The sequence below is a fragment of the Cynocephalus volans genome, chromosome 1 (genome assembly GCF_027409185.1).
Source record: "Cynocephalus volans isolate mCynVol1 chromosome 1, mCynVol1.pri, whole genome shotgun sequence".
Taxonomy (NCBI): Eukaryota; Metazoa; Chordata; class Mammalia; order Dermoptera; family Cynocephalidae; genus Cynocephalus; species Cynocephalus volans.
The window spans coordinates 76,834,970-76,853,668 of NC_084460.1; the positions used below are offsets into that span (position 1 = coordinate 76,834,970).

At 41.9% G+C, this 18,699-nt stretch overlaps 1 pseudogene; it reads right to left on the reverse strand.

Annotated features, from left to right (window-relative positions):
- Positions 1–5,539: 5,539 nt before the first annotated feature.
- On the reverse strand, positions 5,540–5,745 carry LOC134370638 (guanine nucleotide-binding protein G(I)/G(S)/G(O) subunit gamma-5-like; annotated as a pseudogene).
- Between the last annotated feature and the right edge of the window lie 12,954 nt (positions 5,746–18,699).

Sequence of the window (18,699 nt, forward strand, 5' to 3'; positions counted from 1 at the left end):
GACCATGCAGTAATGAATGGATTAAAAATGGTGGTCATGGGCATGGTTAGGAGGGCTTTAAAAGGGGAGTGAATGAGGAAGTTGTCCTGTTGCTCTCTCTGCTCTTCCATTTTTGCAATGTGATACTCTGCTTCACTGAAGTCACCAACAAAGAAAGTTTTCACCAGATGTATTCCCTGGACTTTGGACTTCCTATCTTCAGTAACTGTAAGCAATAAATTTCATTTTCTTTACAAAATACCCAGTTCCATGTATTTTGTTATAAGCAACAGAAACAGATTAATACAGTGACCATAGTTAATATTACAAGGGCACTTCAAAAGGTTCATGGAAAGATTTGTATTATCTTACATTTCTATTTTTCCATAAACTTTTTGAAGTACACTTGTGCTGTAGATTGGATGCCTCCCCCCACCTCATTAAAGTTTAGTCCCCACTGTAATTGCTGAGGGTGGGAAATCCTATTATGGTAATTGAGAGGTTGGGCTTTGAAGAGGTGATTAGATTGTAGGACCATGGCATAGTGAACAGATTAACAATGGTGGTCAGGCCATGCTTCTGAGGGCTTAAATGGCAACCGTATGAGGAACTATTTCTCTCTCTCTGCTCCACCATTTTCTGTCATGTGAGACCCTTGTGTTGCTGTAAAGCCACCACCAAAGAAGACCCTCACTGTAAGTGTTCCCTGGGCTGTGGACTTCCAAGCTTCTGAAACTGTAAGCAATAAATTTCATTTTCATACAAAGTAGCCAGTTCTGTATATTTTGTTATAAGCAACAGAAATCGACTAATACACATAGTACTGTATTAAATACCTGAAATTTGTTAGGAGAATAGATCCTAAATATTTTTACAGTGCACAAAAAGTTGTAAATACTTAAGGAGATGGAAGTGTTAACTAACTTGATTGTAATAATCATTTCACAATATATATGTGTATCAAATCATCAGGATTTATAACTTAAATGTATACTATTTTGTCAATTATTTTTTTAAATTTTAATTTATCAATATACAATATAGTTGATTTTCATGCCCCTTTACCAATTCCTCCTTTTCCTGCCTCTCCCCCCACCCCCATCAACATCATATCTGTTCACTTGTCTTAACACAGTCAAGAAATTGTTGTGATTGTTGTATCTTCTTACCCCCCTCCACACCTCCTGTTCATTTGTTTATTTTCTTATTTATTTTTATTAGCTCCCACAAATAAGTGAGAACATGCAGATTTTCTCTTTCTGTGCCTGGTTTATTTCACTTAATATAATTTTCTCTAAGTTCATCCATGTTACTGCAAATGGTAGTATTTCATTCTTTTTTCTCCTTTCACAAATGGATACCAATCACGTTTACCTTTGGACTGTGATATCTCTCCTTAAGAAACAATGCTGTTGACTGAAATCACTTTGGGTGGATCAAATTTCCTCCTTGTTGACTGCTCCTTGACCAAGTGGTATTCATTACAGGGATGCAATTTTGGTCAACATATGCAAGTCAATAAATGTGATACACCACATCAACACAATCAAGGACAAAAACCGTATGATTATCTTGGTTGATGCAGAAAAGGATTTGACAAAATTCAACATCCCTTCATTATAAAGACTCTCAGAAAATCAGGTATAGGAGGAAAGTATCTCAACACAATAAAAGCCATATACTACAAACATGCCACCAGTATCATCCTGAATGGGGAAAAGCTTTCAGCTTTTCCCTTAAGAACAATAACAAGATAAGGATGTCTACTGTCATCACTCCTATTTAACATAGTATTGGAAGTACTATCCAGAGCAATCCGGCAACAGAAAGGAATAAAGGGCATCCAGATTGGAAAAAATGAAGTCAACCTGTCCCTGTTTGCAGATGACATGATCCTATATATAGAAAAACCTAAAGACTCTATCAAAAAAACTCTTAGAGCTGGTTAATAATTTCAGTAATGTTGCAGGATACAAAATCAATGACCACAAATCATTTGTGTTTTTATTCTCCAATAATGAACTAATAGAAAGAGAAATCAAGAAAGTAACACCCATTTACAATAGTTACCAACCTCCCTCCCCCCAAAAAAAACCCCAGGAATCAATTCAGCCAAGGAGGTGAAAGATCTCTACAATGAGAACTACAAACCACTGTTGAAAGAAATTAAAGAGGACACCAAAAGACGGAAAGACTTTCCATGTTCTTGGATTGGAAGAATTAACATGAGAAAATGTCCATACTACACAAAGTGATCTACACATTCAATGCGATCTCCATCAAAACACCAATGCCATTCTTCACAGAAATAGAAAAAACAATCCTAACATTTTTATGGAACAAAAAAAGACCCCAAATAGCCAAAGCAAAATTGAGCAAAAAAATAAATAAAGCCATAGTAAACAAAACAGCATGGTACTGGCATAAAAACAGACACAGGGATCAATGGAACAGAATAGAAAACCCAGAAATCAACCTACGTACTTACAGCCAACTGATGTTTGATGAGAGCAACAGTAGCATACATTGGGGAACAGACTACCTCTTCAATAAGTGGTGCTGAGAAAACTGGGCACCCATATGTAGAAGAATGAAACTAGACCAGTACCTCTTACCATATGCCAAAATCAACTAAAAATGGATGAAAGACTTTAATGTATAAGACCCAAAACTAAAAAATTATTAAAAGAAAACATAGAGGAAACACTTCAGGAAGTAGGAGGGGGCAAAGACTTTATGAATTAAGATCCCAAAAGCATAGGCAACAAAAGAAAATAATAAACAAATGGGATCATATCAGCCTAAAATCTGCACAGCAAAAGGAACAGTTAACACAGCAAAAAGACAACCTACAGATTGGGAGAAAATATTCATAAACTATGCATCAACAAGGGATTAATATCCGGAATATACAAGGAAACCAAACAACTTAGAGGGGAAAAAAACAAGTAACCTGATTTTAAAAATGGGCAAAGAAGCTGAATAGGCATTTCTTAAAGGAATGTATGCAAATGGCCAACAGACACATGAAAAAATGCTCAACATCACTAAGCTCAGGGAAATGCAAACCAAAACCACATTGAGATGTCATCTCACCCCAGTTAGACTGGCCATGATCAAAAAGACAGAATAACAAACACTGGTGAGGATTTGGAGAAAGGGGAACACTCCTACATTGTTGGTGGGGCTGTAAATTAGTGCAGCCATTATGAAAAGCAGTATGGAGTTTCCTCAAAGTTCTACAAATAGAACTGCCATGTGATCCAGGAATCCCACTGCTGGGTATATACTCAAAGGAATGGAAATCATCATGTTGAAGGGATATCTGCACTCTCATGTTTATTGTTCTATTTACAATGGCCAAGAGTTGGAACAAACCTAAATGTCCCTTGATGGATGCCTAGAAAAGGAAAATGTAGTATATATACACAATGGAAAACTACTCTGCCATAAAAAGGAATGAAATTCTGCTATTCACAGCAACATGGATGAACTTAGAGAAAATTATGTTAAGTGAAATAAGTCAAGTACAGAAAGAGAAATACCATATGTCCTCACTCATAAATGGGATGTGGGGGGAAAAAATAAGCAAACAAAAAAAAAAGAAAAAGAAAAGAAAGAAACAATAATAACAAGAATTTGCTGAACTTTCAAAAGGAGAGAATGGAACTGAGGCTACCAGAGGTGGGAAAGGGGGAGGGGAAGGGGGGTTGGTGAGAAATTGGTAAAGGGCCACAAAAAATGGTTATATTATGTAAAGAAAAATATAGGAATAAAAAGAAAATTAATGGAGATTTAAAATTTTTTTATTTTCTTAAGGGCATGAAAAGAGAAAAGTTTGGAGATCACTGGTTTGGATGGACTGCTTTGTTTCCTTCTGGAGGGCCAAGGGCCATTCACTAGGATGTAATTTATTTTAAACCATATATTTGTTTTACCTAAGCTATTGCAATTAGAGAATTTAATGAAGCAGAAATTGATGTATACTTTACAATTTTATCTATTTTAAGATTGATGAACAATAAATGCTGCAAAAACTTAAATGCAGGGCGGCCCATGGCTCACCTGGGGGAGTGTGGTGCTGATAACACCAGATTAAGAGTTAAGATCCCTTTACCCATCATCTTTTGAAAAAAAAAATAAAACAACTTAAATGCTTGCTTATGTTACAGAGCAAGGGCTTGTTGCTGATGAGCACAGAAGCTAATAGTATGGCACCGGGTTTTGAGAAAAGTAAGGCTTTTTGTAGAGGTAGAACAGCGAGGAGACAGGAGGCGAGGCTCAAATCTGTCTCCCAGGTGTAGGGTCTGGGCATGTTTTAAGGGGTCAGGGAGCAAGGGGAAGAATGAGGAAGTCCTGAGGTGGTGCGGTTTGAGTGGCTTGCTTTAAATTTGTCATTATGGTATGCGAAGTAGTGGGCACCAGATCTTCCTTTTTGAGGGAATTCTCACTTCAGAATTGGCTCCCGCGGTTAAATTTCCAGTCTTTTGGTTCCGCTGGTCGAGAATTTTACTCCTTTGTTGCTCAAGGTCACAACCTTCCTTCCCTGCGCATGCGGAGTGGGTTTCCTGCAAAACAACATACTGGCAGTGAAACCGGTTCAAACCAGTCATGTGGCTTAAATTATGGAAATTGTGTTTAGTGTAGTAGTTTCTATCATACTCTGTCAGTATAGGAGAAATAAATATGTTTTTATGGTACAGTTACTTTTAATATTGTTGATATTTATTAATATAGCTTATTTTAATAGTAATAATTAAATCATTTTCATTCTGACGTCAGCTTTCAGTTCCTATTAATCTGCTCATGTAATTAAACTAACTCACTTATTTTTTTATACTATTTTATTATATGCTGCTGCCAGTGTATATAAAATAATTACCCTCGTGTAAGGTAAATGCTGTACATAGAGCTATTTCCCCTCCCTGCGCATACCAGAGTTCCCCCTCCGCCCTGGGAAACAACCGCCGGCCAAGGTAGTTACCAAAGGAAAGTCACATCCACTTTAAGACAAACAGAACTGTAGGAAGCAGCAGCCCTGAGTAAATGAATTAGCATGTAAATGGAGTTAGCACACGGGTGTTGACTACTCTGGCACCAGGAGGGTGTCTACTCAGCCAGGTCTCCTGTGAGCTCTGAGTCGGGTGAGGGTCTGTGCATAAGCATGCAAAATGATTTACACCCCTACTTTGATCTGTTCACTCTATAACTGTTGTATGTTTCCTGAGTCAGAGCAGATTTCTAGCTGACCAGCCGCCACCAGCACCTCTAATAAACTGCTGTCTCTACCTATGTATGTTCCCAGGTGAATTCTTTGGAATAGGCAAACACTACATGAGTGCCCTTTCAGATTTGGGGCTCCTGTGATACACCTTGTGAAATAGAAACTCATGAAAATTCAGAGAGGTAGATGTTAAGGACTGACAAAAGTGGAAGTTGGCATATTATGGCACATGTCTGACAGGGAAAAGCTTTTGTACAGACTTCAAATTTAGCTCTCTATTGAATATTCACTCGTTCATGAAAAGTGATTGGGGAAACCTTTGAAAGATTCATTTTACTACAAAAAGGAAGAGATTTTCTGAGGTCTGGAGGGATTTGTATTTGAAGACACTTTAGTCAGCAGGAGGTCATGTTGAGCATTCTGCAAACAGAACTGTCTGAAGTCTGCAGCTGCCTGGGAAACCTTCACCGTTTGGGCCCGGCCTGCAGCCAGAGCTGCTGAATGATTTTCCTCATAGTGGCCACTCTGGAGGAACCAGACATGGCCATGCGTGATCTGGGCTGATTTGCTGATTCAAAGGTTGGTGGGTTGTAGGTCAGCTGGGCCAGGTGGTGGGGCAGTGCCTGTAATCTATTTTTAATTCTGTTAATCTTCAGACGAAAGGTGAGTTTGTTTCCTGGTTTGGTTAGAAGGACTGTCAGTGAGAGGCTGGGGTCTCTGTAATAATTACAATGGTTCCCATCAGTGAACACAGCTTATAGAAGGAAGGCCAGGCACTGCACATATATTCTCTGTAGTGGTCACTACATGTTCTGGTCTGAAAATTTGTGCCTCCCCTCCCCCACCCCAGTTCATACTTGAAAATCCTAATCCCCAAGGTGACGGTTTTTGGGGGTGGGGGCCTTTGAGAGGTGATTGGGTTATGAGGGTGCAGCCTTCATGAATGGGATTAGTGCCTTTATAAAAGGAACCCAGAGAGATCTCTAGTTCTCTTTCTGCCATGTGAGGATCTAATGAGAAATTGGAAGTTTGCAACCAGAAGACAGTCCTCACCAGAACATGACCATGCTGGGACCCTGATCTCAGACTTCCAGCCTCCAGAAGTGTGAGAAATGTTTGTTGTTTAAGTCACCCAGTTTGTGGTAGTTTGATATAGCTGCTGAAACTAAGACACTACTATCATGAAAGTTGATTTTTTCTTTTTCAGTTTACAGCTGAGAGAACTGAGACTCACAGAAGTTAAGTAACTTGCCTAAGGGCACACAGCTAGTTGGTGGAGAGCAGCTGGGACTTGTCCGCTGATAGTTTGATTGAACTGTGTTTTCTGCAGTGCAATGTCCCTCTGGGCTCCAGCTCTTGGCAAAGCCTAGGGTGGAACCAAGGGAAGAACATTTGGTGGAGTCAGAAGACCTGGGCTCACTTTCCGATTCCACTTTCTGGTAAGCTGAGACCTAACAGTCACTTACCATCTTTCAGTTTTAATGTCTGTTAGAAATTCGTAGGATTATTGTGAGACTCTGTAAGACTGGCCCAAAAGTACGAATCTTACTTGTTGGGAAGGCTCATCTCGCAAAGACCAGGAGACCGAGATCATTGCAATCAAGCAAGAGGTTTTTTTATTCCAGCATGCTGGGGTCGCTCCGTCTTCAGGACAGAAGCGGCCCTGAACTCTTAACACAAGCACTTTTTATTCAGTTTGGTAGGCAGACTTTGGCAACAGGATGAGTTGTACACAGCTTATTGGTCATCTGAGGTGACTTTTAATTTCGTTGGTGGCCTTCAGTGTGGTGGTACACAGACAAGGAACTGGGGAATTGACCAATAGCCCACCCCTTTTGCGGTTAGGCCCTTCCTGGAAATGGGTGAACTTTGGGCACTTTGGAAAGTCCCTTTCCCCTGGCAATGGAAAGTCCTTATCTTCTGGTAATGGAAAGTCTCGAGCCCCTGGTAGCGGAAAGTCCTAAGTACCTGGTAATGTTTATGCAAAAAGGTTGGGGGTTATCTCTACCTCTACAACTCAAACTGTATGCAATTTATGAGTATGAAGGAGGATTATTTTATCCTATCTGCTGGCTCTTATTTTGTTATAGAATTGATGAAAAATCATGATATCACCTTTTGGTTGCAAAGGAGTTCCCAAACCATCATTTGATCTTGTGGAATTGGGAATTGGGAATTGGGTTATGTTTTTTCACCTTGAGACCAAGCAGGCAACCCTCTTCAATAAAACCCTTCAAAATCTAGATGAAAGTGAGCTGTGGCCTTGGTCCCTCAAATGTGAAGTGATTGAGAATCTGGGAACTGAGCTCCCCAACTAGCAATTAAGGAACTGAGATTAAAAACTAGCAATTAAGGGAGTACAAAAAAGGCAACTGAGCAAATAGGATGTAACTTAATCAATAAGGAGGAACATAAATCAGAGCTACCAGACTTTAAGGATCAAAGAGAATATCCTTGACATGTATCCATGAGATGTTTTTGCAGGATCTGAGACCTAAGTTTCCCACCAGATGGAAAATACTGACAAACACAGACTGCAAGGATCCTAGACTGATTGGAGCCAGAAGATCAGTGATCAGAGTCCTGAAACTGTTTCTTTGTTTCCTGAGAGTCAACCAATCAGAAACATCCACAGGCTGCTCATATAGCCCCAACCCCAACCCACAAGTTTTTCCTTTAAAAATCCTTGCTTGGCTGGCTGATTGGCTCAGTAGGTTAGAGCACAGTGTTACAAAAATGAGGTCAATGGGTCTGGATCCCCCTACAGGCCAGCCATAAAAAAAAAAAAAAAAAAGAATCGTTGCTTGTATGCTTTCACAGAGCTTGAATTTTTCCAGCATTAGCTGCCTGTTCTCCAACCACTTGGCCTTACAATAACAAATGCCTCCTTTCCCTCACTGTAATCTGGTGTCAGTGTTTTGGCTTAGCTGTGCACCAGGTGAGTGGACACAAGTTTGGTTTGGTAACAATCTCTGCTGAATGCTACAGTGAGTGGATTGTCAAAAGTTAAGAGTGTTGGGCTGCAACCACTCCACTTGCTATAGCAATTGCTAGGGTGAAAGGAGGCCACACCAAATGGCAGCTGTTTAAGTTCCCCACCCGCATGGTCCACACAAGATGGCGCCTAGAGGAAGCAAAGGGGGAGTGTCACTTTTAGTTCCCCCCAAATTTTTATTGGTAGTTGCGCTTTTCCGTGCTGGTGATCAGTGCATGATCAGTAGGCTAAGCATAGGAAAGTAAGGCGCATGCACATGTGACCTTTCCAGTGATTGGCTCTCAGTGTGGAAATCCCCACTTGCTTAGATATACATACAAGTGCTCGAAAGACAATAAACGGAACTGCTTGACAGAACCCCCGCCACCTCTGAGTGTTCCTTTGCGGGCTGAATAGGTGGGCGGTGCACTCACCCACCTTCGGGGATTCTTCTTCGGCTTATGCTGCAGAGGGCAACTTATCTGGTCCTGCCTGGTGGGGATAGGGAGTCTGCCGGGGATCACTCGGTGGCCACGGCCAGGGAAATCCGGAGCTCGGGCCTGGCTGACGGAGAGAGCACCCTGACATTAGAGGTGTGTGGAAGTATGTAATATCCTTGCCTGATTTTGGCACTGGGGAAAGAAGTCAGTGTGGACATAGGAATGTGTAGCACATCTTCTTAGATGGAGGCATATTGCCTGTGTGTGTTCCAAATAATCCATGAATTGAATGAATTTAGGTATAGAATTTCTAGGTTGTTCACATTAAACTCTGATTCTGGTTTCTATGTCTTGAGAATTACCTAAGTGTAGAATTAAAAAATAAGGATACATTTTGCATTAAGGGAAGTTCACTCATTCTTTGGATAAGGAAAAAAGAAATATCTAAGTTATAATTCTGGTGGCCTAATTCCCTACTCTAAAGAATTCAGCTAAAGCCTATGCTGACTCACAGAATTGTTTGCTTCTCCCTGATAATTGCTTCCAGTGTTTGTTCTATGTTTGTTTGCTTCTGGCTAGTCTTTTAAAAAAGAACAATTCCAGATATTAAAAATCTATAAAGAATAGTAAGGCCCATGGACTTACCATCTTGCTTAATTAAGAAACAAAGCCCGTCGTATACATCTCCCCGTCACATACACTTCCAGTGGTAAGCACCAGCCTCAAACTTGACATCTAACATTCCCATGCATTTCCCTATATTTTTCCTGCATGGGTATGTTTACCTGTCTGGCTAGGCTAAGTCCTGGAATCCTGCTAACAGTACCAATTGTCTAGCTCTTAATCTTGTTCATGATGTCAATTGTCTAGCTCCACAACCACACCAGTTGTTGGGCTCTTTTACCTGCTGGTAATCCTGCTGACTGTGCCAATTGTTGAGCCAGGGCTGGGTCTGGAGCTCCCAGACCCCTCAAGCCCATTCACAGACTGGGTCATAAACCCTTCATACACCAGGCTGGATCACCAGACCCCACACACACCAGGCTGGGTCACTAGACCCATTCACGCAGGCCTATGAGCTAGGTAACCGGCCAAAAGGTCCTTGGAAGCTGCAGGTTGGAAAGCGTGGCTGTGCTGGGTGGATGCCTGAGACAGACGCCTGCCTGCTTGCTTCACTAAAACTACCAACCTACCTCTCTCTCTTTCTCTCCCCCCCTTCTCTGTCTCCCCAAAGAACACCAGAATAGCAACAAAACTAAAAAGATACATTGGCGCACATGCACGCTAACTCTACACACACACACACACAAATTTGCTTAGAAAGGATGCTGAACCACATCCAACTGGACCCAAGGTGAGGGTCCTGACCAAGGTATTCTATTTCCCCAGCAATCTACCCCTTCAGGGTCCTCGCTGTACAATCTACACTTTCAGAATCTTCAGTGATGTTCCCTTAGCGAGGATAAATTACCCTTACATTCACACGTTACACATTCCATCCCAGTCCCAAAAGTCTTTAGCTTGCTGCAGCACCAACTTAAAAGTCCAAAGTCTCATCTGAAACTGAAGGCAAAATTCCTTTCAACCATGAACCTGTAAAGAGTCAAAAACAAGTTTATCTACTTCCAGGATACAGTGGGACAGATATTGGGTACACATACCCATTCCAGAAGGGAGGAATAGAAAGGAAAAACAGTCCTCAAACAAGTCCAAAACCCAAACAGGGCAAATGTTAAGCACACTGGGGCACCTGGACCCCTAAAACGTTGGGCAACCTCGCTCCTACAGCTCCACCAAGTGCAGACCATTGAGCTGCTCTGGTGCTTGCAGCTTTTCCAGACTGGTGCTGCACATTACCATCAGCCCCACGGTTCTGGGCTCCTGGTGGCAGTCCCACTATCCTGGCTCCACTAGACATTTCCTCAGTGGGGGTTCTCTGTGGGGGCTCTGACCCCACTTTTCTGCTCCACATCACTCCATAGATGATCTCTGCAGCAGCTCCACCCCTGCAGCAGGTGTCTGCCTGAATTTCCAGGCTTTTCCATACATCTTCCAAAATCTAGGTAGAGGCTGCCACGCCTCCACTGCTCTCACATACGGCTGACCTGCAAACTTAACACAACGTGAATGCCACCAAGGAGAGTGGCTGGGATACAGGGAGCAGTTTGCCGAGGGCAATGACACCTCAGGTCTGCCCTCTGGGACAACTCAGTTCTCCTAGGATGGGAGGGGTGCTCTCTCAAACTTCTGAAACACTCTCAGGGCCTGTGATGGGTGGGGCATCCATCCAGACTTCTCAAATGCCTTTAGAACATTTTCCCTATTGTCTTGGCTCTTACCATCTGGCTGCCTCACCTCCAAGATAATGTCTTCAGCAAACAGTTTATCTGCTTCAACCTTGCATTTTTCTCCTGCTCTCCACTTCTCTACTGCATGGCCAGGTTGTAAAAGTTTCCAAATCTTTACGCTCTGCTTCGCTTTTAAAATCTGGCTTTTGAATTACTTAAATCAGCGTTGCTTACACCGGCTACTCACTCAGTCTCAGGCAGTTTTTTGCAGTGTTCACCCACAGTTTAAACAGCTGCAATCGCCCAGTCCATCAAGGAGTGGCTGCCCTGCCTTTGTGCACATCTGCGGCCATTTTGCAGCCACTGTCTCAGGGATAGGCACGTAGCAATGGAGACTAACTTTTCCACCTTTTTACCAGGTGAAGACATACTTGAAATTCTGCAGGGGCACCCATCCTCAGGCCATCTGCCCATCTGCATGTGGCACTCTTTCCCTGGGTTTTACGGCACCCGACTGGCCATTGGGCTCAAGTGGCACCTTCCAAGCCTTCTGCCTTCAGACAAATGCAACATGCATTTACTACATAGTCTCTAGAGCACATTATACCATCCACCCCTAGGTCTCATAGCTGGAACCACCAGGGGCTCTCCCCGTTTCTGCCACTTTACTGTCTCAATTTCTTGTGCACAACAGGTCATGCTTAGAGATGCATGGTTTCCCCTAGCTCACCACTGTGTTGGTCATCTTCCCTGGTGTGAGAGGCAGGAGTGGCCAGTTGCTGCACATTGTCCTCCAGGACATTTATCCATGCTTCCAACAACTCTGCTTTCTGCCTCAAATCTTGATTAGTTTGCAGCATTGTGAGAAGCAGCCATGCTCCGGTCAGCAGAAAAGTGGCCACTGGGCACAACATGCTCAAGGACAGCCACATTTCCTCCCCTTCCCAGGCCCGCCCATCTGCTTCACTAAAACTAACTCCCTTCCTCTCTCTCTCTCTGAAGAACACCAGAATAGCAACAAAACTAAAAAGATACATTGGCGCACATGTGCACTAACTCCACACAGACACACACACACACAATTTGCTTACAAAGGATGCTGTACCACACCCAACTGGACCCAAAGTGAGGGCCCTGACCAAACTATTCTATTTTCCCAACACTACCTAAATGATACATGAGATCATTTTGCATATTTTTAAACTTTATATAAATAGGATAATACTGAATGTACTCCTTTACCTTCTTGCTTTTTTCATTCAAAGTGAAAATGATTTTCGGAGTTGTTCATATTGAGTCAGGTAGTTCTAAGGTCCCTCATTTTCACTGCTGTATGGAATTCCATTGGATGACTGCACTGTGACTAACATAATCTGTTGATGGACAATTTTGTTGTTGCTGTTGTGCTATTACAAACAATGCTGCATTGAACAAGCTTATTTTTGGCTCCTTGTGTAAATGTGGGTTTCTCTAGAATATATTTAGAAATGAAATTTCCATGTGTTGAGTATGCACATCCTCAGCTTTACTAGGTAATGTGATTTGCTTTCCAAAGTGATGGAACCAATTTACATTTCCTCCAAAGATATTTGAGTGTTCCTGTTGCTTTCCATTCTTGCTCCTGGATAATCATTTTTGGCTAGGACAGAGAAAAAATGCATGGTGATCAGCAGTTAGATCAACTCTGCAGGCTTTTGAAATTGGCACCCCTTCAAGAAAAAAACCAGCATCTGTGGAATAAAATCTCAACTCCTTACCGTAGCACTCGTGGCCCTGCCTCGTCTGGCTTCTGCCTACCTCACCAGCCTCACCTTGCACCACACTCACCCGCACTCCCAGTAGCCTTCTTTCTCTCACTGGAACATGCAGGCAAACTCACTTCCATCACAGAACTTGATGTTCTGTCTGCCTGGGACACTCTTTTCCCAGCTCATTACTCAACTGATTTTGTCTCAACTTTTGCATATTAGTCCCTCAGAGAGAAGACCCCTGATCACATAATATAAAATAGTCCTCTACTTACCTTCCTACTTATTCCATGACTCTCATTCTCATTGCTTCATTGTTTTTCTTATTGCATGGATGACAATCTGAAGTTACTTGCTTACTCATTTGTTGTTTCTCTCGCTGGAATATGAACTCCATGAAGGCCATGTACAATTTATAGTGCCTCGAATGTGCTAGATCTGTATTGAATGGGTGAATGTACACATCGATACTTTCTTTACTAGGCAAACCTGTTACCCTTTCCTATCACTTCTCTGACATGCACCATCCCAGCATTTGGCTGACCACTGGTGTCTAGAGTGAAGCGGAAGACTCTGATTGCATCCCAAACAGAGGCTCTGTCCAGTGCTGTCTTTTTCCTTCTGATATGTCCCAAGATCTCATGCATTGGCTTTATCCACAGTTGAACCTTTCTCTTTGGATTAAAGCCAGGCCATCCCCTTCTACGCTCAGTGCCTAAGATGAAACCTGTGACTCCATCACTCATCTCTCCATCTTTTTGCTGGTCATTGTGACCTCTTAAGTGCTTGATGAAGGTTGGGGTTTGTCTGAGTCATCGCTGGACCTGCTTTGCTAACCTGATGGTGTCGGCAACTTCTCAAGGGGTTAAGCATGTATTCATTTACTCATCATCTGGCATTGTGACTTCATGGTCATCATTTGAATCACCTGTGATTCCTGCATCCAGTCGACATACTCAAGGGTTAATTGTTGCTCCAGGGAGAAAAATCTATGATTATTCTGAATTGGTCATTTAATTCACTCACCTTCTTTGCACCCTCTTCCCTCCACCCTTGCATGATATCCAGTTCCTGGGGCTGGGACAGATGCTGTCTTTTTGGTGTTCCCTGTACTTCTTTCTGTCACTCCGTGTATTAGTCTGTTTCTGTTGCTTGTAACAAAATACCTCAAACTAGGTAATTCATAAAGAAACAATACTTATTGCTTACAGTTTCAGAGGCTGGGAAGTCCAGAGTCTAATGAACACATCTGGTGAGAGCCTTGTTGATGGGTAGTGACTCTTCACAGCAAAGCAGAGTGTCACGTGGTAGATGGTGGAAGCAGAGAGAGAGAGGAGTGGAGGTGCCAGTGTCCTTTAAACAACCACCTCTCACGAAAACTAATAGCCTGAGAAGTCACTCACTACCCATCCTCCATGGAAGGGCATTAATCTATTCATGAAGGATCTGCCGCCATGACCCAAACACCTCCCAACACCACCACATTGGGGATCAGATTTCAACATGAGCTTGGGGGGACCAATATATCCAAACTGTATTATTCTGTCCCTAGCCCTTCAAATTCATGTCCCTCTCAAAATATCATCCCAACAGTCCCCAAATTCCATCCCAACAGTCCCAAAAGTCTTAGTTTGTTCCAGCACCAACTTAAAACTCCAAAGTCTCATCTGAGATCAAAGGCAAAACTTCTTCCAGCTGTGAACCTGTAAAAATCAAAAATAAATTTATCTGCTTCCAAGATACAATGCTGGAGTTGACATTGAGTACACATTCCCATTCCAAAAGGGAGGAATAGGCTAGAAGAAATGATAAATAGGCCCCAAACAAGTTCAAAACTTAGCAGGGCAGACATTAAATCTTAAAGTTCCAAAATAACCTCCTGTGACTCCAAGTCCTGCATCCTGGGCACAGTGGGGGATTTGGGCCCCAAAGCCTCAGGTAGTCCCATCCCCATGGCTCTGCTGGGAGCAGCTAACCAGGCTGCACAGGTGCCTGCAGCTTTTCCAGGAAGGCACTGCATATTGCCAGTGTGGCCTTGGTGGCAGCCCAGCTCTCATGACTCTACTATACATTGCCCTGGTGTGGGCTCTCTGTGTGGGCTTCAACTGCACATTTTTGCTCAGGATTATTCTAGTAGATGCCCTCTGCAGTGGCTCTACCCCAGTGGCAGGTCTCTGACTGGGCCTCCAGGCTTTTCCTACATCCTCTGAAATTTGGGTGGAGGCTGCCATGCCTCTGCTGCTCTTGCATTCTGCCGGCCTGCAGATTTAACACCGTGTGAATGCTGCCAAGGTTTCTATCATGCACTCACCAGAGCTGGCGCAAACCACACTTTGGGCTGCTTGAGGCAAGGCTGCTCCAGCCAGAGTGTTTGGGATGCAGGAGCAAGCAGCTTCCTGTGGCAGTGCAGCAGCAGCTCCCTAGGTCGGAGGACAATTATGTCCATCTAGGCCTCTGGTCCTGTGATAAGAGGGGTACCCACCTGCCCCTCCCCCACTTCTGAAATGCCTTCAGGGCGTTTCTCTCATTGTCTTGGCTATTAGTACCTGGTGGCCTTTAGCAACCAATTTATCTGCTGCATGCTTGAGTTTTTCTCCTGAAAATGCTCTCTCATTCTCTACCTCATGGCCAATCTGCAAAAGTTCCAAATCTTTATGCTTTGCTTCCTTTTAAATTATAAATTCTAGCTTTACATCATGACTTTGCTGCCATAACTGAGGGTATGCTGTTACAAGTAGCCATGCAACTGTCTGAATGCTTTGATGCTTAGAAATTTCTTCTACTAAATATTCTGGTTCACAGCTCTTAAGGCCCACCTTCCACAAAGGACACAATGCAGCCAAGTTCCTTGCAAGTTCATAGCAAGGGTAATCTTTGCCCCAGTTTCCAATAAGCTCTTCCTCATTTACATCTGAGATCTCTTCAGTATGGCCTTTAAGGTCTACATTTGTATCAACATTCTGATTACCACCATTTAACCAGTCTCTAGGAATTCTAAACTTTCCCTTGTCTTTTTGTCTTCTTTGAAGTCCTCCAAACTTCTCCAACCTTTGCTTGTTACCCAGTTCCAAAGCTGCTTCCACATTTTATGGTATCTGTATAGCAGCACCTCACTCCTTGGCACTAATTTTCTGTATTAATCCATTTCTGTTGCTTATAACAAAATACCTGAAACTGGGTAATTTAAAAAGAAACAATATTTATTGCTTACAGTTTCAGAGGCTGGGAAGTCCAAAGTTCAGGGAACATATCTGGGAGAGCCTTGTTGGTGGGTAGTGACTCTTCACAGGAAAGCAGAGTGTCATATGGTGGACGGTGGAAGAAAAGAGAGAGAGAGAATGGAGATGCTGGTGTCCTTTAAACAAGCAGCTCTTGCAGGAATTAATACACTGAGAAGTCACTCACTAATTGCCCCCCTTCCCCCCAGGGAGGGCATTAATGTATTCATGAAGGATATGCCCCCATGACCCAAGCACCTCCAAACACTGCCACATTGGGGATCAGATTTCAAGATGAACTTCGGGGGGTGGGGAACAAATATATCCAAACTCTATTACTGCACTTACCTTGTTGTTTTGTCATGATCTCTTTTTCCCTGAGGACAGAGAACTATGATTTCTAGCTTTGTGTCACTAGTACTTGGCATAAAGTAGGTATTGAATAAGTGTTTACTAAACAGATGAACAAATGAATAAATGAAGTAAACTCTAGACCTGAAATGAAACTTTGGTTTACTAATATGTTCAGTTTATATAGAGAGTGTGTTAGCCCTGTTTCTGATAGAAACTGTTATCAGTGGCAGCTGAACTTCAGAGAAGGCGAAGTTTTCCATAAAAGGGTTGAGGTGGTAACTTTTCTTTGATATCTGTCAGTTTTAGTCTCTTCATGCCATAGTACCAAGCACTGAGTAGAGTAGCAAAAATACCCAGAATTTTGCTCCATGGCATGGCATGTATATCTCTCATAGAGATTTCACTTCATTTGTTCATTCATTCAACATTTGTCAGTTTCTAATATGTTTTCATGTGAACAAGAGAGCAAGAGGTTGATTATTTTTCCAATGTGTTGTCTCTTTGCTTACTAGTTTACCACAGAGGGCAGCCTCTGTGTTATTTTGAAAATGACACAATTAGGCATAATCTCTGAAGAGTTTGAATGGATATTAGACTGTTGTTTTTATCTCCCAGTGCTAGTCCTGTAAAGCCAATATGTAAAAAGTTGATGTAAATAGGAAGTTTTCTTTCTAGACTACTCTGTGCATTGTCTAAAGCTGGGTTGCACTACAAGGTGTAATATAAACACCAGTGTTTTTCTTACCTGGCTGTGTACACACATAATCCTTTTATCATCTGCTTTTGATTTGCCAGTTTGGCTCAAATCAAGGTATTCCTAATTCCTGGATTTCGTTCTGTTATAGAGGAAAAACTGATACAGACACCTCTTCTGCCATGTCCCCCCATGCCCTGCTATGTCCGCATCCAGCCTAGGGACAACCGAACAGCTGCTGGAAGCCCCACAGGCCCACAAGCCAGGGTGGGCCCTCCCCCCAGGGCCTCAGCCATGGCCCCGATGTTTGCATCAGCCCACCAGTGACCAGCCATTGCCAGAAACCCCCAGGGTCCCAAGGCTGGAGTGGGGGAGTCTGCAGGCCTTGGTGATGCCCGCTGCCCACCACCCTTTGCAAGCAGTCCAGGGAAGGAGCTGGCTGTGGGCCAACCCCGCCCCCCACTTCGCCTCCCAGTTGCCCCTCCCACTGTTCTGCAACATCTTTGACTGTAAAAAAAAATGTCATAATAAATAATTTTTAAGACACTTCTTTTAAGAAAACATGTAATTTGAGGAGGCTGTAATAGTTCATTGGTTATCTTTTAATTACAGATTTTCTTGCCCGAACTTTATCAAGGGTTTTAGTACTTGATGGATGCATTTTGAAAACAATCTTACTCCTCAGTTCATATTATTTTCGTATTACCTCATATGTATTCATTTAGTTTTAAATTATTTTTATTTTCCTTTGTTGAATATATTACCAAAAGGCACCTTATATCATTTCTGGAATAAGGCATAAAAAAATAATAATATTTGTTGTCTTGCAAGGAAATAAAACTATAAAATAATCAGGATAAAATTACTTGGTTCGAAGTGAAATCTATTTTTTAGTTGCCCTTGGTGTACTTTCTAACATAACTGAAAGAAATCAGTGTATTTCTGTTTTTTCAAATTATTATTAAAGTATAACATTTGCTTCTGAATGTGTTATCAGCATTTCAAATCTTACCAATTTTGTTTGTTTGTTTATTTATTTATTTATTTATTTTCAGTGGCTGGCTGGTAGTACCAATTTTATTTAAATACATCCATTGAAACAACTTATACTCTAAAAGCCTTTGCTTTAATAATTTATTCGTTCATTTTAAAAAATAAGCTGGTAGTAAATTTACCAGTGAAAATGTAAATTCTAACAGTTTCACATTTAGTTGGCTTATTTTATAGCTCTGTAATACACTTTAATTTCTTTTGGGAGTAAAAATTTCATTTACTTCCAATCTTTCAAAATTCTTATTGTCAATGACAAATTCTCCTGTTTGAAATTTAAAAAAACAACAACACACACACCCATACATAAACACAGAAAAAGAACTGGAAAGAAATAGAGCACAATATCTAAGATGGCTATCTCTATATGGTGGGATTTTGAGTGCTTTATTATTTATCTATCTATCTATCATCTATCTATCTATTTATTTATTTATTTTTATTGAATCATAGTTGATTATACATATTTTGGGGGTTTAATGTTGACAAATCAATATTACTAGTATGTATATTGTTACAAATTATACTTATTCTTTATGTCCCTCGTCCAATCTCTCCCTATCCCCATACTCCTCCCCCTCCACCCTCCCACCACTGATAACCCTAGATTTCTTCTCTCCTTCTGAAAGAGTAATGGTTACTCTGTTGATTTGTTGCTTAGATGATCTGTCCAATGCTGAGAGATGTGTTCAAGTCCCCCAATATTATTATAGAGCAGATGCTTCTTCTG